Raw genomic sequence first — 23,238 nt, 5'->3', positions numbered from 1 at the left:
ACGCAGCCTGGTCACGGGAGTGCTATGGGAGAAGAAGTCTGGGGTCTCTCCCCTAGTAGCTGCTGCTGGAATGACCCTTCTCCCTATCCTTGTCCTCCCACCAGCTAGCGACTGTCAGTAGTGGTGGGGGGAGGGGGAAAAAGGGGAAAGGAGCCCCCTGCCACAAGGGCCCCCCCACAGCTTTTTGGCTCAGGGGCTAGGGGGGAAGTCCAGGTCCTTTCCTTCCCCCCCGCTCAGTTCCTGGCATGGCAAAAAGCCAGAGCAGCCCTACACTGCATGCTTCTAGCTGCAGCTGCCAAGTCGCTCAGGAGTGGGAGGGATGAATGGAGCCTCCCTACCATGAGCTGCCTCCCACCCCACACCTTGCTGCTTTCAGGCTGGGGGGAAGGGGCCAGGCCAGCCTGGGTCCACACAACAGAGGGGCTCAACTCACACACCCCGCTCCCCAGCAACCTGGAAGCTGCCGCTAGAAGCTGCAAAGCAGGCTGCTCTGGCTCTTCACCACAAGAACTGTGGCCGGGGTGGGGAAGAGAGCCCTCCAACAGCTTGTTGGCTCAGGGTTTGGCGGGGATGAGGGTGGGGAAGAAATCAGCCTGGGTCCATGTGGTACAGGGGTGCCCTCCCCCAAATCCCAGCCCTAGTTCCCAGTGCAGCGAAATGCAGGACCAGGCAGCTCTGCTGCAGCTGCTACTGTCCAGAGGCTGGGACAGGAGGGAAGGGAGCCAGCCCCCTTGCTGCAGGGACCTGCCAAGCCCCCGCCCCAAAGACCCCAGCTAGCAAGCTGTGGGAAGACTCTCACAGCAGAGGAGCTCCACTTCCCCCCGCTTCTGTCCCCCCAGCCCCTGCTGACAGTCACCAGCTAGTGCAGCTGTGAGAGTTACTCCAGCAGCCTACTCAGAGTCCTGAGAGAGCACCCCTGGCCAACAGGCTTTGGCCAGTGCTGGCAGGCACCAGCCCCCTGAATAGCTTGCATCTGTTCAGTTGGAACACATTCTAACTTACAGCACTTTACTTAAAGAATGATAGTTACAGCGCTTTCTGCCAGGGGCTTTTTGAATGTCTGTACTTAACCTGAGGCTCAAACTACTTCCCCACAATCCCAAAGTCCGTCTTTCCAGTGCTTAGGTAGCTGGCCTTAACATACATCTCAGAGTTCTTTTTCTCACTACATGTCTTTGAGTTGGTCAAAGTAGTTTATGCAGCCTGTCTGGGGAGCAAGAATAGTACATAACAATTAATAGTCCTAGGTATTTTCTAATGAACTCTTATCTGTGCTATCATACATCTTCCTGGGCATTTTGCAGACCATCAAGTTATTGTGGCAACTCAAGGATCACATATGCCCATCCTCTGAAATCATCAAAGTAAATAAACAAAAAAATTAAAATCAATATTTGATTGTCCCCTTATGTGCCACAAGCTCTAATAAAAATGCATTAATTCTGAAAGATCCAATAATAAGCTCTCATAAAATATTAATAAGCATAAATCATCCAAAGGAAAAATTGGGAGAAATAAAAATATGCTTGTGGAAGAATTATAAACATATTTTGCTGTTTGAACATAAAAACTGACCATAAAGTATCTGGGTGCGCATGCACACACCAAAAATCTAGATAACCTGTGACATAAAAATCCTGTCATGAAACAGAAAATAGGAATTCAGGAATGCAAGCTATTGTGAACTTAGAATAAGCTGTTCTACCTCACTTTGTTAAATATAATCAAAATGGCTATTTCAACCATCAGAAACAGGTTTTTTTTAAATGATTGCATTAAAATGTTGCATTTTTATTCATCTATAAAATGGACCAATATTTCAAATGCATGGTTAAATACAAAAATATACTTGGCCTCTGAGTAACACTGCGTTTTCGTCCAAATGTTTGGCATATCTCATGCTGATTATGGCAGGGCACTCTTGATGCCTGCCACTTGAAGGGCTGAGACAAGCAGCCACCTGGTGCTTGATTGTGGTGGCCATTTTAGAACTCTGGCCACCTATATAAACAGAGCAGTTCGGTGCTGGTAGAAATACTCCCTAGCTGTATACAACATCTCAGAGGTAAGGGCAGGATCTTAAGAGGATGGTATGGAGGGTCCTGGGCATGACCTAAAACTGCACCCTACTGGGAGTGAGCAGCCTGGTGGGGTTCCCAGTGGTGTGGGAGCCCCCAGGAAATAACAGACCATTTACTACTTTGGTGTAAGGTGGGTTGGGGTGCCTTAACCCCTAGCCCCCAAAACACTGAGTACAAGGGGGCCAGGCACAGCTATGGCCACCTGACCCTAAGGAGGGTGTAAAACCCAGATGGGGCCAGGCATAGCTATGGCCACCTGAGCCCCCACTGGGGAGGGAAGCCCCATGGCTCCAGTGAGGGGGCAGAGATGAGAAGCCCAGTATATGTGTGCAAGTGTATATGGAGTTGCCCTGGAGGGGCCAGGGCAAGCTTGGCGCGGGTCAAGTAATTGGCTGGCTGCGACCCTGGTGAGGGTCACAAGAGAGGTCCAAAAGACGGTATGTCTGCCACCTTGGTGTGTGATGGGTAAAGCCTATGACCGAAGGAGCCTGCTCCAAGAAGGAGCAAGGTGGCACAAGTTATTGATGCGTGGAAGAGACCCTGTAAGGGGGTAGAGTGCGAGAGGCCCTACTGAGAGGAGGATGGTATGAATGTGTATGTGTCTGAGGCCTGACAACAAGGGATAAGCTTGGTCTGGCTGTAGGCTGGAAGCACTGTGTCCTCTGGATGTCATCTGTGAGGCTTGGGCTGCGATGTAAGGGAGGAACGGAGCTGCAGATAGCGTCCCCCTGGCATTGCGGCTAGACTGGGCAGTCTCCTGCCTAATTAACAACATAATTATATATCATCAAGGTGAGGAGGTAGGCGGTTGGCCCAGAAACAGGTGGGCAAGCCAATGACAGACAGGCCCAATAAAGCCCCCTGTTACTCTGATCTCTCTAGTATATAAGAAAGATCTTCCTTGCCCACTTCTTGGGACTGATTCTCCTCACTTCTTTACAGTACTATAATTAAATTAACAAAGTCAACCTGCAGTGAATCTGTGTCAATGAAAAAGAATCGGGGACCCTGGATTACAATGACCTCCTTTACTACTAAACAACAATAGTATGTTACATACATTTTCCAGGATAATCAACTGCAACAGTCCTCCATCTCTCCAAAAGTATTTAAAATGTCTTAATTAGAAACTATACATGTCTGGACACCTGCTCCAATGCATGTTAATTAGCGTGTGTCAGAGCAGACTCAATTAATCAAGTTTGCTGGAGTGTGCTAATTATCATGCTCCAACAGCCTCGGCGTCGTGCAAGTTCAGCTTGAAAGAACTTTAGTTAAAGCACCCCTGCTAGCATTTTAAAGTGAAGGATGCTAAATATAGGAGACACTGTGGGTGCTTTATCAGTGCTTTATCTAACTAAACCCCTCCACCCCCAGAGCACATAAAGATGCCCACAAATTCCTTATTTACCTGGGGATACACGGTCAACAATTATTTCAATAAGTGATACCTAATTCTTATTAATTTAAATGATAAATCATTTGATAAATACAAAAATAAAAACCTTTTTAAAAAAATGCCTTTTTAGCCACTGTTTAAAATGTAAAATCTATCTGTGTTGGCATAGAAGATCCAGTTACCCAAGTCACTAGACTTTTAAGACTATAATGCTCTTCTACTGCTAAAGACCAGAACTAGTACTCCAAATGTACTGTGGCTAAAGAAGGAACAGGGTTAGAATACTGCGATTCAGAGCAGTGTTGTTGAAAAAGGTTACAAGACTACATTTCCTAAAACTTTAGCACAATGATTCTTAACCAGGGTGCTAGAGCACCCTATAGTGCCTTGAGATCCTTTTGTGGGTGTTGTGGTATGCCACACTGTTACAACTTTAAGTTGGGCAAACAAATTTATAAAATAAACCCAGAGATTTCAAATAGGAATGAATTATTTTTTAAGTATTCTGGCCTGGGGGCATTCTGAGTACTTTGCAATAGAAAAATCCGCTATTATTTTTCCATAGTCAAAAAACGAGTGAAAACTAAGAGATGGCATTTTCCAAGGGATGCCTCAATTCTAGCAAGGGGTGCCTCAAGCCAAAAACGGTTGAGAAATAACAATATAGTAAAATATTGTCAAGGAAAATGATAAAAAGGGTGAATGTGCTTGTTTGCATTGCAAGTATTCTAATAAAACCAATTGATTTTGTGGGTGATCTCTCTTATTGGACCAGCTGCTTGGTTGGGATAGACTTGGACAAGCTTTCAAATGCAATGCATTCTTCATAGCTACATCATTCCAACACTAACAAAAACAGCAAATTCTATAGACCTGTCTTGCCATCTCTTGCCTACCTGCTTTCTGTTTTCAATGTTTAACCGTTCCACATGCTGTTCTTCATTTTTTCATTATTAGATGCAATTTTTTCTTTTTGTAGCACCATCTTCTAGTGGCTTCGTTTTTGGGTTTTTTCCCAAACATAAAACTGCTTAGACTACTAGTGCAAAACCTCACGTACTATTCCAAAATGCCTACGATTCCTGTAAACAGAAGCACTCTATGTCAATCAAGTAGTAGCCTTTTTTCTCAAACCAGATTAATTTCAATGGCAGAGTGTAATCTTTATGGCCCTTAATGCATGAGGAGCTGGCAACTTTAGAGGCCTCCTTTCTGCCTACAACTCTTCAAGGCATCCATGTTCAATGGCAGGGCTGGCCCACATTGTTTTGGGGCCCCCTGACACAGAAGCCATCGGGAGAGGGAGTGGCAAGTGCCCACAGAAGCCGGCAGCAGTGGCAACAGGGGCCTGGAGTGGCGCCAGAGTGTTCATGGCTGCAGGGGGCCCCCTGCAGCCACAGGTTTCGCAGGACAGGATGGCCCTGTTCAATGGCTTGCAAAGCCCCTCCATTTTGGAGCTCCTATCTCATTCTGATGAGCCAAAGTTCATGTTGACCAATTTAAACACAGCTTTTTACAAACCCTTTTCTGCAATATGAAAGGGTGGAGTATGACCCATAACCATTTCCTGTATAAAGACCAAGAACTTTTTTATGAGGGTGCAGGAAAGGATGGGGCAGAGGAGGAAGGGGAAAATAATATATATAGCTGTTTCTGCCCAGGAAACTATAGACAAATGAGTCACTCATGAAGATGTCATGTTAACTCTCAATTTGGTATTTGGCACCAATGATCATGGTGTACTGGAAACATCAGAAGTGAGACAAATAAGAGTCCTTGATAAAGTTAGTAGGGAATCTGCCTAACCTTTACAAATGTCTTGGTGGCTTCTCTTTCTACACAATCTTCCATTGTGTTCTTCACCTTGTATACATGCACTTTGTCTTACCTTGTGGACACTGTCAGTTTGCTAACGGTTCATTTGTTTAGCACCCAATTATGTGGTCTCAAATTAAATTGTGATTACTGAAGTAGCAAGGGACACACATCCCACATATAGCATATGTAAATTTGGACTCTTTGAGGCTTTCTTTTGTTATTCACAGGATACACTGTTCTCTAAGGACCTTTCCATAAAATAGATTTAAACTCTTCTGAGGACGGAGGCCCATGAAACTCATAATCAGATCTTGATTACCTGCAGCTGATGGCCAAAGTAACAAAAGGCAAGAGCATATGAACTGCAACAAACAGTGTAGGGAAGCTAGACATTTGACCAATCAAGTAATTCCAACTGACTGATCAACTGACAGCCGATTATTTGACCAGTCAAAACTGGCAAATATTCCATGAAGCCAACAACACCCCTGTGTATGTGGCAGCCTGCTCTTTTTATTGCATCATAGAGTGAGGGCTCAGGTCTGTCCATCTGTCGAAACAGGCACCCTCTGCCCTGTTCCTCTCTTCTGAGCTCTTCCAATCTCCTTTTCCTTTCCCATATTAAGCAAAGTGGGGCTGCTGGAGTTACGATTTTGGCTCTTCTCTTACCATATAGTATTTGACCAATATCTGATAGTACTTGACTGGTCAACTGAGAAAGTATTTTTGACCACACAAATACCCAACCTTAATGTCAAATATTACATAAAAACGTATTTCATTTTGATTTTGCTAAAACTTCCACCATTCCTGACATTGCTTGATTGCCTTCATAGCTTTCTGAAAAAAAAATCAAGTGCTATTCTTTATGAACTAGACACCTAATTTGTTGTATGAGTAGAAAAAAGCCTAATTCTGCAGAAAACTTGTTTCTGCATGACCCGCAGATGCAGCAAGAGCTGCATAACAACTTAAACAGAATGCAAGAGACACTGAATGTGCTGCTAGAAATTAAAGACTTTAAATCAAATGTGGTACAAGGCTGCTTTTTAAATTATTTTCACTAGTACTGGGCCTAACAAATATTGGATACGGACCCAAACTAAAACTGATGAAGTCTGGGTCTGGATCACCATTTAAAGACTTGGACCCATCTCTGCATTTTATTAGATTCAGTTACTTAAAGGTAGGTTGCTGCAGTGGAGTTCCTACGCTCCAAGGCTATTCCTAGTATTCAAAGGCAACAAAACACATGAGGGGAAAAAAAAAAAGGTTCCTGCATACAACTGTCTCTTTCTTTCTTTCTTTTAAAAAAAAAAAAAAAAAAGAGGGATGACTTTGTCAGTAGCCAGAGCAAGTATCTCCTGTGTCAAGGAGCTCTAGCAGAGTACCACTGTTCTAATATAAATAGAAAAGGTTATTCCCTGCTATAAATGGCCCTCTTACACACTATACATGTGAAGTAAATCTAGTGCTAAGAATAAGTCACTGAAACCTATTACTCAACAGCACTTACTTTGAAAGAGTGAATTTTCTTAACTTAATCAAACATTATAGCCAACCACCATGACAAATGTTATTCTGGCCTCATTTAAAAAAAAAATTCTAAAGATTGGTTTTATATATCAGCTTGTTTGTTTTAAGCTGAGAAACAGCTTTCATATTTGCATGCACACTTGAAACAGATTTTTGTTAACAATGAATACACAAACATCTCACCGATGCCCTTTTAATGAATATTCCTCTCAGTTTCTTTGGCTGCTTTTCTTGGTAATTATGGCTGCTTGCAGACACAAAAAAAAAAAAAAAACAAACAGAAAAAACCTGCTTTACCAAAAGAGGCAGCGCTTCAGCCAGGCTCTGCAATGTCTGTAAAAATCAAGGAACTTCAGTGGGGCTTTTTGGCACTTTTAGCTAAAGCTGATTCAATCAGCAATTAGATAGAAGCATCAAACAGTCCCACTAAGCATCCAATCTTTACAGGCACCAGGTGAACTAGGTTCAAGTAATGTGCTGCCTCTTCTGGGCATGCACAAGGCTCAGTATGGGAATGCACAAAGTTTAAAGTAAAACACCAAACAAACTGGTGTTTTACTTCTGCAAGCACCCTATTAAGTTTTTGTTTTGTGGTTTGTTTGTTTTTTAAAAAACCAAAAACTACTGCCCTAGCTGATAAAATGCATATACAGAAAAAGCCTTTAAAACAAGGCTGCTGGGGCATGTTTCACCTGTTGCAGATAAAAATTAATGTTAACTTTTCACAAATGTTATCTGCCACACATCTGAGATCTATTCAGAGACATTAGAGAGCAAGGAGAGTTCAGCATTCAATAGACATTGTTACTGATTAGCTGTAGTATCGTGGTCTGGGTTTAGAGGCCAGCACAGAAGAATCAGTGGGGCAGAGCTTAGTGCTGGGCTTAGTGTTCTGATCCAAGTCATCTAATTCACAGATCTGAAGGGTGGTGGCAAGGAATGAAGGGAAAGCAGCAGAAGCAGAGAGGTCCTCAGAAAACAGACAACCAGGGATGCAAAATGTGAGGAAACAGAAGAGTGGTTAATTCAGAGTGGAAAACCTGACCAAAGGCATAGGGAGACAATAAAATGATGAAATAACAGAAGAGGAAAAGCAAAAGGATAATCGGTGGAAGAAAAACTTCTCTACTTCCTTCAGTGAAACAGGAAATACTTCAGGACAACTGGGATGATAAAGAAATTATGAAGAATGAAATTTAAAAAATAATTAAAAGGTGATGGAATCTAATGTCTTCAGAATTGTGGAATAGTTCTTTTAAACTCAAATTGTACATAACCCAACATTTAAGACAACCACCTCAATAATTAGATTCTACATAAGGGAAAATGTATGCATTTGTTATAATTTTACAGGTATACAATCTAATAATTGGAGTGTTGTCTTAAATTTGTTGTCGGCCCCCGCCCCCCCCCCCCCCAAATCAGGGAAGCAGTGGGTGGCGGGGGGGGGGGGGGGGAAGGGGAGTCTGGTGGCCAGGTGGAGGCAGGCACCCTGCTTGCCACCTGCTCCCCACACTTCTCCCTATCACCTGCTTCTCCCCCCCATTCATGGTCTCTGTCTTTTCTCCCAAAACTCTCCAATCTCTGCCTCTTCCCTGCCATCTCCTTAATGTCAGATGGATGCTGCTCACATTTTATTCCCTCCCTGGAGCACAGCATGTGGAATTGCAACCCACCAGGCCACAGCAGCAGCATTGGTGATGCTGAATGGCAAGGCAGCAGCTTCAATGCTGCGGACTGGCTGGACAGGGGACAGCGGTCCATATGCTCCATGCCCAGGGAGGATCAAGGGGGCGAGGGGGGGAGAGGTGAGGCAGTGCAGTCACAACACCCCTTTGGATGCTGCACATGAGCTTTCAGTATGAAAATCTTCCCAGAGCTGCTGCTTTTGCGAGGCTCTAGAGCCCAGAGAGCAAAAGCTGTCATTGCTACTCAGCCCCACCTTACCTCTGCTGCTGAACTGAGCAGGGAGGGGGAAGGAGCAGAAAGTGAACAGCAGCAGTGTTCACCCCCAGGTTCCACAGCTGCACAAAAGCAGAGTTTCTGGGCACACCTGGCCAGACTTCATGATCAGCTGGTGATCTCAGAGTTTACTACATATGCTCAGTAAAACAAAACTGGAGTTGGGGGAGCGGGGGAAATACACACTATGCCCCTTGCCCAATTCCTGCTACTAATCAGGGATGTCCTGGCCCCAGCCAAGGCTCCTGACAGATTGGACATGGAGGCAGGGTGAATGACAGTGGGTAATGCAGCCACCACTTGACCCCCACTGCCAACATAAATGCCCAACAGGGCTCTATGCCCTAGTTAGGTGGCAGTGCCCTCCAATTCCCAGCCCCTCTACTAGCCCTGCAAGCCATATGATATGCCTACATGAGCCATATGCTTCATACCACCGGTTTAAACAATAACCTGTAGATGAAATCTAGGCTGGGGAACTACTGTAAATCAACTGCCCCGCAGAATATTTATGCTCCACAGATTATATATCAACAATAGCCAATTGCAGCTGATAGACAAGTAAAATGACAACACACATATGGTATTGACATTTTAGCCAAGAGCTACAGAAATAAAAAAAAGTAAATGTATATTTTTATATGTAATTCTAGTCCTGATAAACTGTAATGTTTAAAAGTTAGTATGAGAGAACATATACCAATAGGACTTCTCCGCTGAAGATATTATACCTTTATTTTTTCTAAAGTAGACTATGAATATTATAAAACACTTTCACTAGATACAATAGCTTGCACTGCACTGTTTGCAACTGTGTGAATGTAATTTCTTTGGGTTTTCTGCTTAATTCCCAAAGCAGCAAACCATATCTCACAAAAATTTCAAGTTTCCTGTTTTGGAAGCAGACTGTGCCATTCTCTGAAAAGGTAGAACAAAACGATGCGAGGGGGGAGGGACCATAACCTGGTGCATTCAATCAAATCATAATGTATATTGCCAATCTGGTTTACAATTTGAACAGTACTTGGCCTGCTTGCCAACATCTGGAAATAAGCACAACTCCATTATGAACTGAGAATCAGGCCCAAAACTTGCTATCCACAGAAAGACATGAATTACAAAAAAAAATGACAACGTAAAACAAACAGTCTCATTTTTAACCCAAATCTTCCAAGCAGAGAATTCAATTCAGACCACTCATTTCTTTTCGACTGTTCACACAACTGCAGTTAGATGGCATAACTTTTAGGCACCACAGTCTAAATTGGAATTAAACTACCTCTCCAGAAATGAAAAATCCCATTATCCCAAGAATTCCAATGAACTATGTGCATTAAAATATATTTTGAATGAATACTGTATAGCAGTGGTCTCCAACCTTTCAAAGTAGGAAATCACCTTTGGCATTTAAAAGCAACCCAAAATCTACCATGAGCTCCTGCCCAGCAGGTAAGTCTGTGAGAAGGGAAGGGGGGGTGCAGATCAAGGCAAAGGGAGAAAATATTATTTGGGGGTGCAGGTCCCCAGCAGATAAGTCCCACCCAGCCAGGGCCCCACTCAACTTACCCCTGCTCCTGCCTCTGCGGCACTGTCCCTCACCTCAGGGGCCTCGATCTAGCATCCACCCCTTCCCTCCTGCCACATGACCTGCTGGGCTGGGGCACACGTGCAGACATGCAGGCACTCAGCCCCCCGCCTCTCCCCCCCAGATAGACTCCAAGGGGCTCTGAGATGTACCGCAAGAGGCCCCAAGATCTGGTTGGTGATCACTACTGTATAGAAATAAAAAGGGGAATAAGTAACTCATGAGAATAAGAGGTACAAGATCTGGTCCAATAACTGCAATTCTTTTTTTTTTTTTTTTTAGGCTTCAAAAAGGAATCTTAGTAATAAAGAGTCTTAGTTAAACTGAGTAATCCTTACTCAGGCAAGTAAAGCCTGAAGATTAGGATCCAAAATTCTTATTTTGGATTACATTAGACGGATTTGGCTGACAAAAAAAATACTTTACTCTTGGCTTAATGCTTTTTGGTTTCTGAATCACACACTTGGTACAAGAGATGGGGCTCCAGCCAACACTTTTTCCCCTTTAGCAATACAATTCATGTACATGACAAGTTCCATGCTTCACTTATTTCTGAGGCATTTTGGAATATCAAGCTCTGCAGCATTAGCATTTTTGAAAATAAGCATCTGCTATTTTTAGGGGGGAAAAAGTATATGGATAAACAATGCATGCTCTCTCTAATTCGCACGCAAAATGAATAAGGTCTCATTTGGTATTAAAGCAATGCCATCAAATTAAAAATCACACTTACCTGTTAGAGTTTTTTTTCCACATTCTGCAATTGTTTGCAGCACCCTCAGTTACTATGACTAAAATGGGCTAGCGGAAAAAAATACTTCTCTCATTTTTTCTAATTTGATAGTTTTCACGTATGACAGGACTTTGTGTATATTATTATATGCTATGCGTGTGCTCCCCCTATCCAGCCAACTAGTATCCTTTATTGTTTGTGTTAGCCTTTCATACAGCAACAGGGAAAAGAAAGGTGTGTTTTACAAACACAGGAAAATGTCACTATAAAAACACAAACACTGGCAAAGACATTCTAATGGTTTTAAATTACTATATTTCAACTGTATAGTGTTACTTTTATTTAGGAAAAAAAATGGAAAGATCCATTTACACGAGGAGAAAAGAGCTCCAAGAGTAAGTGAGTTCTTCCTTGGCAGAACCAAGAATCTTATAACAAATTAATACCAACAGAAGAAACAAATGCATGTATTATTTTGTTTCTGACTTTTTTTTATTGACTTTCTTTGTGCACACAGATTTACAATCAACAGATGTAAAAGAAATCTACAAAGGCAGGAAACACAAGTGCTAATTTACCTTTTATTACTATCACTGGCTTTGGTTGGTCTAATAAAAGATATCACCTCTACTCAAAGAATCTTGCCTGCCTATGTCCTTAAACCAACATGGCTACAACCAACATTGGTGGCTGATGGATTATGGGAAAGGCACAAGCAGTGTATGTAAAAAATTCAACCTATAATACTTTCTTCCTTTTAAATCTGGAACATGCATTTACAAGTTGTGAAATAATACAGCCTTTACTGCTTCCCATTCATGGAGCTTTGACAAGGAATTATTTTAGTGGGTGCCTTATCTCATTATGCTGAAGTGCTTCTGTCAACAGCTGAACCTCAATAAATCAAAGAAGGCTTATAAAAGTTAAATCAAACCCCTTGCCTGAGTACTTAACTTACTCTGGCTGGAAATCCAAGTTGCTACACAGTTCTTGAAATGAGGTATATGTAAGAAGGCATAAGCTTACCACACAAAAAGAGTAACTAGACATCAAGCAGACTTCTGGCAAGAGCCAGGATCTCTGGTTAAAAATAGAAAAATGGTGGTAGCAAGGTAAAATGTTACCTGACCTAATTATATATGGCAAACAAACAAAAATTCAATTAAGGACAATAAGATTAAGATTCAGTTAGTAATAGGCCAAGTCTGAAAACTCCACGTCTGGCAATCTGACCTTATTTATATATTTATTAGCAAGTCCCTGCTGAATTAATGCCAGGCAACAATTTACTTCATACAGTGCTTAAGAAAAACAAACATCTTTAACCCCTGGTAAAAAAAAAAAAAAAGACTTAGCAGTTTAGTGTGACTAATTCAGTGGTAAACAAACTAGTCAAGATATGACAATTTCCACTATTTGAAGAACTCTTCCACTGTGACTAAGAGGAGTCTCTCTCAAGACCAAAATGTTTATAATGAAAACTCTGCAATTGCTGCATAATACCACCTCTGTATATAATACTTATTCAAGTTCAATGACACTATAATAACTAAAGGCCAATTTAAACACCGGATTAGGTTTGGGTTACACTTTGCTTGAAAGCCACTTTTTTCCAGGACAGAAAAATACGTTTTAAAAGATAAATTTAAAAGAAATACTGTTAAATCTTAAATATATAGTATAGATGCTTAGTGGATGATTTGGATATAGTACCAAGCATCTATGAATTCTGACAGCTACTTTACTTTTTTTAATTTTTGGTACCGAAGTTTGCAATTCATTAGCTAATTTTGGGAAGACTTGGACACTACTTGAAACACTTGGGTCTGCAGCATGCTAGTTTAGGTACAGGAAACAATATAGAGGCATTGGTTAAACTGCTTCCTTATCAAAAAGACAGTACTTTCTCCAGCTTGCTTCTAGGTAATTAGAATACTACCGGATTCCTTTAAAAAATCTTTTAAAAGATGCTAAATTGTCTGGGCATAGTCCTGGTGGGAGACCTGTGAGGTGATGCCAAAACTCATTTTATAATTTGCCCATCCTTTTTTGTACTAATATAGCACAAATATGAACAGCTGATGTAATGTGAGCCTTCTATAAATTACTTTTTCATATTATATTTTATTTAGACTTATTAATATAGTAATCGTCTAAAAAGTTGGATGCATGCAATTTTTCCATTGCACTTTATTTTCCATTTGTAAACTTACTTGATTGTAGTTATACAAAAAACTAGAACTCTTGGTTCCAAAATGATACCTTTTATTAGACTAACTGGAAAATGGCAAGAAAACTGTCCTTTTCTGCAAGCTTTCGGGATTAAAGTCCCTTCGTCAGGCTCTGAGAAAAGTGTAGATGGTACAAGATGGTAAAAAGTCCCCATAGGTAGGAAATAAACTTCATTTTTGCACAGAGGGAGCTGAAGATGGAAGTCTGTCCCTCTGGGTCCATGAGTGTCTTTGTGAGTTGTGTTGAGCAGCATTTTGATGTGTTGATCAGGTAGAATTCCTTCCCTGGAGGTGTCAGATGGCAGGCAGGGAGGCAAAAAAAAACTTCCTTGTTATTCTGCAATGAAGTTTAAAATCCAAAATTGTAGTTGTACAATCAACCACAATTGATTGTAGTTCCATTTTTAACAGCACAGAGAATCTACATTCTGTGATTTTTGCTCTCTCTCATTTCTTAAAAAGCAACAGCTTTCTATCACTATAAGTCTGAAGTGGATTTGACCCAGCTCAGCAAAAAGCATGTATTACTGTATTTTGCCACATATAAAAACCCCACAATTTTTGCCCCAAAGCTGCTAGAAATTGTGATGGGCACTGTATGTGAGAAGTGCAGTAAGATGTTTCTGCCACTTACCAAGCAAAAACTAAAGTAAAATCTGCGTGCAACTCAGAGAGCAGAACAATGAATAGGCCTAGTTCCTTTGCTGCAGCTACTCAGTTACTTACTACAAGAGCAGATGTGGACAACGCCATGAGACCTGCATCAGAGAGAACAACTTGCGACTTTGGAAATGGTGTCTCGAGGCAGGCTTTGGCTTTTTGGACCACGACCCATACTTCAGAACAAGATACATGCTCAGGTGGGATGGGCTTCACCTATCCCCCAAAGGTAAGCGTGTGTTCTCTTTCAGGTTGGCAGATCTCCTCCAGCGGACTTTAAACTAGGCTCGTCAGGGAAAGGGGAGGATGAGGACGGAGGAAGCCACGGAACACCAAACCAAGAGAAACCCACAAGAACAGCCCAGCCAAGACAGGCTACAAGCACAAGAAAAACCCAGGTAAGAGACAGGGGCCCAGATAGTCTTGGGATTAAGGGGACAGTGCATACACCTTCAGGAGGCCTTAAATGCCTCTACACTAATGCTGATAGTATGGGGAACAAGCAGGAGGAACTTGCCCTCCTGCTAGCTAACACAAACCCAGACATAGTGGGGCTCACTGAAACTTGGTGGGATCCAATGTACAACCGGGCGGTAAACATCAAGGGCTATAGGCTGTACAGGAGGCATAGAAACGGGAGGAAACCTGGGGGTGTGGCGCTCTACGTCAAAGAGCAATACACATCCTCAACAAACAGCACTGGGTTTAAGGAGGGGCAGACTGAAGAGCTTCGAGTCAGAATACAAGGGGATCGGGGGGAGAGGGACTTAACGGTGGGGGTCTACTACAAACACCCAACCAGGGGGAAGAGCTGGACCAGGAATTCTCAGGTCAGCTCGCAGAGGCAGTTAAGTCAAGGGACGTGGTCATCATGGGTGACCTAAACTATCCGGACATCTGCTGGGAAGAGCAGTCAGCCAGGTGTGACTGCTCACATAGGTTCCTAGCCGAGTTACAGGACCTCCATCTAACCCAGGAGGTGCACAGCCCCACCAGGGGAAATGCCTTGTTGGACCTGGTCCTGGCCACAGAGCACATTGTATGTGAGAAAATATGGTATTACTAATCTGCTGAACCAAATAATGAAGTGGTCCTAAGATAGATTTAAAAGTAAAAATGTATAACAGAAAAAGGATAGCTGTCAAAGTTGAAATTTGATAACCTAGGACTGAAAAACACCCAGCCTGTTGCATACACTTGTTTAGCAATTGGCCATAGCATGACTGAGTTGCACCCAGCGATGAGATGACATTTTGCCAAAGCCAGAAGTTTAACCCAAATAAATGTTTGTTTTTTATATTGTTTTGCAGTATTCAGAACTGCTGTAAATTCTCAGCTCGTGTGTAACAAACAAACTACCAAAAAAAAAAAAAATACAGATATGGGACAGGATGTCCGCTCCCAGTATCCGATCACTTTTTCCTTATACAGTGCTAAACGATCTCATTGCTTTCAGCAAGCTATGGTTGACCCACTCGACTAACTATAAGGAATGTAGACTTGAGCTGTCACTCATCTGGACAATGCCTTTTTCTTATTGTGGTTACTTCATCTGACAAGGATGACTTGCAACATTATTTTGTGATATTTTTAAGATGCTGATAATAATTTTTGGAGAAAAAGGAATGTTACTGCATTCTTTGGGCTTATACAATTACAATATTAGTATACAGGGAAATTTTAAATTAGCAATGCCATATTTATTGACTGTGATGCACTTAAACTGCAGGGCGATATGATTTTTAACTGGATCCTAGCCAATAGATATGAAACTTCCTTTTCAACACGGTAGCACACAATGAGACAATTAACTGTCCTATGTGCAATTAATGGGTGGGCTCCAAATACCTGGTGTTGCTTTCCAATACTTTTCTCCTTGTGTTGAACACAAGTGAAAAAAATAAAATATGAACAGGTACAAGCAATGGCATCAGAGGTTGCACAGCTAAAATATCACACAGGATTTTCTTTCTATTTTATATATGAGACCAACACTTTTGTGCTAAATATCAGCAGCTTCACTTGTAGAACACTTGAAAAGCTGTTACCTCATTTTATGATGGGCTGCATGACTCCAAGAGCGACAGGTTAAACACCACAATTGATATTTGTCACTTTACAACTATTTGTTCTTTACTCCGCTCCCAAGATTTTTCCTTCATTCATGTTCCAGTGGCAGTACAAAGGTTGAATAAACAAGCTATTTAGGAGGTCAAAAATCACCAACATTTTTTTCAGAAAGCAAGAAGTTAAGACTACCTATCAATCATGTACATTTTGATACTACTTGCATTTTATATGGAAAGGTGCAAGACTGTGACCATACTAACAGAACGATTTTGCCAAGTAACACAAGACTTGCATTCCAGCTAAAGGATCTTAAAAAAAGCAATCTCTCTCTTCCCTCCCTTCCCCTCCACTGCTCAAGAATGCCACATGAAAGACCTGGAGCTGGTGAAACTAAAATCTCTCAGAAGTACAGGTCGCTACAGAGCCACAATTTCTAGGTTTTCAAATATTTTTTAAATGCTTCATTTAAGTATTGTTATTCATTTTACATCATTTACCCAAGTATTATAACATCATTCCTTTCCTATTATAAATAATAGAGTTATGACAGAATTGAATGCCATATAAATGCTGAGTTCACAATACTGTATTAAAAAGAGTAGCAGAAAGCAATTAGCAGGCAGTCTTTCTTGTCAACAGATCATCGAAAAACAAAAAAGCAAGTTACATTTATCCATCACAATTTTTAATCCTATAATGAGGCAGGGGTGATCACAAGCAAATTCAACAGCTTTCCACAAACTGGACAGATATGAACAAGAGGTGTCCGCACATGCTATTTCCTTTGAAATGTAATTCTACATCCGAGAAATAACATTATTATATTTGTATCACTGAATCTTGAATTAAAAGGCCAAAGCATGCATGCCTGGTAAGAATGATCTGCATGGCAACAACCCTTTAACGTATCCAGTCAGATGTTCTATCAATGCGTTCAGACAGGGGTGACTGCCAAATTTATCTGGCTCCATGAGGCTGATCCAATGCAGATGCCATATGCAGCATACACCCTGAAATGGCCATGTGTGCTGTATGCTAGATCTGACAGCAAGCAGACCCTGCAAAAAGGCTCTGAGTACTAGGTCTGGCATCTGGAGTGGGTCTGATCTGTACTGGCACCAAATCCAGCACATATGACTGGTCCAGTGTGAGTACCATACACAGTGGGCACTCCACAAGGCAGGCCCCTCACACTTCATGCAGCAGGTTCACACCCCTGTGGGGCACATGACACATGGAACAGATCTAGGATATGCACTGATTGCACGTGGCACCCCACGCCAGGCCTGCCCTGCATGCTGGATCCGGCATGGGTGGCTGGTCTATGGGCCTGATTCAGACTGGCCTCAAATCCAGCATGTGTGTAGCACATGTCCCAAACTGGCCCCCCACTGCCTGTGGCCTGCACCAGGCAAGCTCTCTATGCAGCATGCAGAACCAGGGCCAGCTGTGCTGCATGTAACATGCCAGTCAGAGACACTCAGGGCTGGATGAAAGGCTGGATGAAAGGGCTGCATGGGCCAGATCCAGCCCATAAGCCATTTCTTCGACATCCCTGCGCTAAGAAAATAAAATTTACAACATATTAGTTGGGAGTAATTTTTCCAGAAAGAAAATAACCTATAAGATATACCTTTCAAGAACTGGCTACAGCTTTGCAAATACAAAACATTATATTTTGGTTGCTCACATAAAAAGTTACGTGTTTTTTTCTAAGCCAGGTGCTCTGAAAATAATATTGGTAATTTTCCATTAGTAACATAATACCTTTTTCAAGTTACATAAATTATATTGCACAAAGGAATCAGGGCTCTATTCCCATTGAAATCACTGGGAATTAGGTGTCTAAATACCTGTGAGGATTTAGATCTACGTGTCTTAAAGAACTAATAATCTGATATGAAACCTTTAAAATCGAGGTTGGTAGTTTAAATCCAGTCCAGTTTTTTCAGGACAAAAAATCCTCCTCCTCCTCTGGTAGCTACTTGGTGATCTATGAAATAGTTCAGTCATCCCACTCCAGCCATGGGCTTGTGGTCTAGTTACAGAAAGTCCACCACAACTGTCACTTCTGCTAGCAATCTCAGCACAACAGCCACGTATTAAACAGAATCAACCACCCTTTGACCAGTACAGGAAGCTTCTCCAGATCACAAATTGAGTACTTTTGTGGAGCAACAGAGAAAGCCTACAATATTGTCAATCTCACATGTGTTCTGAGCATAAACATACTGTTTCAATGTCAGTGGAGTTAAACTGGCATTTCTCTCTAATAGACTAAATTTAGACATTAAAATAAATAAATCACAGTTAATCACATACTTCTCAATATTGCAAGGACACTATTATGACCAGACAAAAAAATATGCAACCCCATTAGCTGAAAAGTGTCAAGAAGTGCACATACTGCAAAAATTTGCAACAGCTCAGAATTCTATTAAAACTGTCCATCAAAAAGTCAAAGTTCCACCCAAGCCAAACAGCCTATGGGGCTATTACAATTAAAGCATGCCACTGTCTACAGCCAACAGCATACAGGTGAGTGATGTGGTTATAGCATCAAATCTAGTCACCCTCGACTCTCTAGCTTGAATGACCATATACCCATTCCCACGTGTGTCTAATAGTCCAGAGCAGGGCTTCAATTCTTGCCTCTGAAACCGTAGCAAGATACTTTGAAGAAGGCTTTTATTTCTACTGTAAGCAAAATCTAATTTCCTAGCCATGTTTGAGGACTCCTACGCCCCTTCATAAAGCACTGAGGTCAATGATTTCACTGCAGGCAATAGCCTATTTTCAAATCCTCTCATAGTATCATCAGACAGCTCATTGGGTTTAAGGCAGTTCTTTAGCAGTTCTGTCTTTTGGACACTGAAATTAACTTTATTTTAGTACATAAGTATTTGAAATATCCCTCAACCAGGGCCTCCTCTTGCAATTTCATTAACAAGTTTACACTAACAACAAGAGATGTGCAGACAACAGCACTTTAAGACAATGATTATACAGTAAATTTATGGTACCTGGCAACAATGCCCTCAATCACATTGCTGTTCTAGGTATAATGCTTCCTAATTTCAAAGCAACACAACTACAATGAGATGGCTAATCAACATAAAAGACAGGTTAAATAGCCACGCCAAAGTGCCTCAGTCATGGAGGCAGCCTACACACAGCAGCAAAGCATCCCTGAGGATGTTATGGTCATAGTAAGTTTACATATAGGCAAGGCCTAAGTGACACCAAGGTTATCAACAAAACCAGGCTTTGCTGAAGTAATCTTTTCAGCCTGTACCATGATACCGAACAGTTTCTAGGGTCCATGGCTTTCACTCAGCAAAACGTTAAAACATATACTTAATTTTAAGCACTTTTAAATCCCATTTATGTCAATTAAAAGATATTTTTACATAAATATACACAGTAGGATAATCATTTTTGTTATACAGTACAATTACATTATAGCCAAATGAGAATGACCAAATATAATATACTATTTCTGTCTGATATTCAGGTTCTTAAAACACAGATCATTAAATTAGATTAAGACAGAAAACAAGGAAAAATATTTTAAATTATTTTAAAATATTATCTGTAGATTCAGTTTCTTTAGTTCAACACTCAAAAAAACTTTTATGTCATATATTGTACCATGCTTTGCTTTCACTGAATTTTTGCGTATATGCATCCTAAAGAAGCTTTACATGTAAAAAAAATACTGTTGTAGAAGAGTAAGGCTTTTTAATTTGGTATTGCTATATAATGACACAAAACAAAATTTGTCCCACTTTTTCTCAGAAAAGCTGGCAAAATAGCATATTATCCTGGCAGGCAGCCACCATAATGTCACTGGAAGGAGTCACTGAGCTTCTTAAAGACAAACCATCCTGAATTTAACAGGGTTGAAAAAAATCACTGGAAGTCTAAAACAACTGGAAATTTCTGTGAGAAAAATATCAGCTTTAAAAATAAGCAACATCATGGTAAAATATGACCTTAAAGAAGACAGAGTATCTTTGCAGTGACATTACATGGCTCCAAGCCAAAATGAATACTGTAAAACTACCAGCTAGGCTGAAAGACATGCCTCAAACTCATCTAGCAATGAAGCTATTTAGAATTGAAAAGGAGAAATGGACTGAAGGCCTTTAAACTTTAACTGCATAGCTTGGCTATTATGAAGAATAAAAAATAGCTTCTAGTTAACTACAGGTATTGCCATGAAATCCCAGGGCCTAGTGCAAAGTCCAATATATACATGAATCCTGCTCACTGAAATATTAAATAGGAAAAATATTTGCTAAATTGTGTGCATCAATTTTCCTACCTGGTCAGCTAAAATAAAGCCTATACAGACATATTTTTTTAGAATTAGATGTCACACAATGGCGATAATTGTAAGAGGAACATTAATTATTTCATATGCATTAATTATTCAATACGCAAATAACAGTATTTTACAGTCATGTATATCATTGATATGTTATAATTCAGTAAGAGACATTTCCAAATATTTTGGTATAATCTAACAACTGAAACAATGTCCATTTGGCTATTCTACATGTGTTAGTAACAATTTATCTCATCTATTCATGCAAAGAATTTCTGTTCTTCAGAGCCATGAGGAATTTCCACTGAAATAGGCAGACAAGGTTCTTTGGGTAAATCTGATATCTTTTATTTGAGTTGGTCTAATAAAAGATATCACATTTACCCAAAAAACCCTGTCTGCCTATGTCCTTAGACCAACACGGCTACAATCTCCACCCTGGAAATAGGTACCCATTCTTTTGTCCATTTAACTTTTGCAAACAGAAAAGGAAAGACATTTTGAAACTCACTGAATTCAGCTCAGTACTGCTCCAAAATAAAGTAAATAAGGGCCAAATCCTCCAGTCCTTACTCCCGCCAACGGGTGTTTCCAGAGCATATGATATTCAGGACTTTTGTGTAAGCATCCCTGTGTAAAATAGGAATTTTTGTGTAGACTGACATCTGTCTGCCCTGTATTTGTGCACAAGCATTGATATCCACCCTGTGTTAGAGTCAATTATGTAACTATTATTGTTCCTATTAAAAACACCCCTATAGTTCACAGGCACCAATAAAGCTTCTTAGAAAAACAAGTGGCTCTTTTTCCCTTCCAAAATACCTCCCTGGTTAGGAATGACATCTGCCCAAAAGAGGGGAGAGAAAATTAATACTGCCAAGGAAAAATTGTCTCCACAATATACAAGGAAACAAGCCAGAGAGCAACCAGAATACAAAGAAGGGGAGGGGGGGTGGCCTTTATTTTTCTAAGCACCTCAAACATAATGAACAAGAAAAATGATTATGGGCAGCAAGGCAGGTCAGGATTTTAGACAATCTACTCCTTTTTTCCTCCCCTCAGGAATGATGGGAAATGGGGGGAAATCACCTTATAACAAACAAGTCTCAGACTGGGAGGGGAGGGAGACCCAGGCAGGCGCGAAAGTGACAGATGATCTCCTGAGGGGGGGGGGAACAGGAGGGTCCCTGAAGCAAGCAAAGGGCCTAGTTGCCCGGGAGGGGTGTACCAAGCCGTGTGCTGCCGGTCTTTAAGACAAAGTTTCCCTCCCGCCGGATGATGCCAGTCGGCGATGGAGATGCGTGGCGCAGCTGGCGTTGCAGCCATCCCCGCGCCGGCAGCGGGTGCTGCAAAGGCGGGCGCCGCTCTGCCCGCTGCTGCCACAGCGGCCCGTGGGGCCTTCCCCGCCCGCGCGTGGGGGAGCAGGGCCGGGGGCGGCGGCGATGGGGGCACTCGCCGCACCTGCCACGGCGCCGCCCTGCCCTGCCCTGCCCTCCCCGCGGCCGAGGCGCCCCGGGGCCGGGGCCGCGGCCGGGTAGGGGCCAGGGACGAAGCGCGGGCGGCTGCAATAACAACCACGGGCAAAATAAAATAAAATAAAATAAAAGATAAAAAAGCCCCCGCCGGCGGCAGCGAGCCGCGCACCGGGCCCCCTCGCCGGCTCTCTGCGGCGCGCCCCGCGCGGCCCCTCGCGCTTACCCCGGGCGGGCCCCGCTGCTCCCGCTGCCGCGCGTCGGCTCCTCCCTGTGGCCGGGCGATGCTGGCGGCGAAGCCGAGGGGCGGCCGGAGGCGTCCAGTGCCCGCAGCGGTGCCCGCGACTGCCTCCGCCCCGCCTCGACCGGCGGCGGCGAGCTCCCTCCTCCGGCTCAGGCCCCCCGCGCCCCGGCGCTGCTACTGCTGTTGCTGCCACTACCGCCACCCGACGCCGGCATCCTCCTCCCCCCGCAGCACCGGGAGCGAAGCTGGCGGTTAGGCCGGGGGCGGCCCGGCCCCTCCTCTCCGCTCCCGCCCCCTGCTCGCCGGCTTGAGTCAGCAGCGACGGGGGCCGGGGTGGCAGCTCCGCGCGGGGAGGGCTTGGGCTGCGCCCCCCCCCGGGGCGGCCTTTCTCGCTACCACAGGCGGCCCCGGTGTTGCGGGGGCCGTGCCCGGGCCGGTCGCAGCACCTGGGGCCTTCCCGTGCGGGTGGCGCTGGCACTTGTTCAAACCTTTGGGACCAAAGAAGGGCGCGGGCCCCCGAATGAGCCCTCTGAGCCTCTCCTTTGCAAGGGGGTCTGCCACAGGCAGCCCCGAGCTCGGGGACCCGCCCCCCCTTGGGCAGTCTGGCAGCCCAGTGTGCAGTGGCAGATTAAGACTTATTGGGGCCCTGGGCAAACAGAAAATTGGAGGGCCCCCACCGGGCAAGAGCAGGCTTTCTTTGTGCCTGCCACCAGGCTGTGGCTGGGCCCACCCAGCATCCTCTCCCATCCGGAGTGAGCCAGGCAGCACGAGCGCCACTGAGGTGAAGACGGCCTTGGCTTTGACCCAGCCTGGCTCTTCCGCCCGTCGGGTGTTACGCAGCCAGGGCTGTGGTCCCCCAGTACTGTGGGACAGGCTGGGGCCTGGGCCAGGACCAGCAGAGAGAGGACATGAGCTCCATGCCACCCCAGCTGCCCGCCTGCTCCTCTGCCTGCCCCAGCAGGGCAGGGCTGTCATGGCTCCTCCTGTCCCAGCGGTGCTAGTACCAGCAGCTGCCCACAGATGGCAGAGAGCGGGAGCAGGGCCACCCATAGGGCCTCCTGGCAGCAGACAGCCCCAGGAAAGCTGCCACCACCACCCGCAGGGAGCCTCGCACCCA

The 23,238-nt window shown here is 43.3% G+C and overlaps 1 protein-coding gene across 4 annotated transcripts in view; it reads right to left on the bottom strand.

Moving 5' to 3' along the window:
• Positions 1 to 22,427, bottom strand: part of HECW2 (HECT, C2 and WW domain containing E3 ubiquitin protein ligase 2) — a 330,879-nt gene extending 308,452 nt beyond the window's left edge. For 2 of the 4 annotated variants that reach the window (XM_019492110.2, XM_019492111.2), the window contains exon 1: positions 22,104 to 22,427. The gene's annotated coding sequence lies outside the window, so the exon portion shown is untranslated. Of the gene's footprint in view, positions 1 to 4,376; positions 4,563 to 7,017; positions 7,193 to 20,916; positions 21,742 to 22,103 lie in introns of those variants that run through there. The other 2 variants (XM_059727231.1, XM_059727232.1) reach the window with 2 other exon arrangements.
• Between the last annotated feature and the right edge of the window lie 811 nt (positions 22,428 to 23,238).

The sequence above is a fragment of the Alligator mississippiensis genome, chromosome 4 (assembly GCF_030867095.1).
Source record: "Alligator mississippiensis isolate rAllMis1 chromosome 4, rAllMis1, whole genome shotgun sequence".
Lineage (NCBI taxonomy): Eukaryota > Metazoa > Chordata > Crocodylia > Alligatoridae > Alligator > Alligator mississippiensis.
Note: the sequence above shows the minus strand (reverse complement) of the source record. Positions and strands in the feature narration are given on the sequence as shown.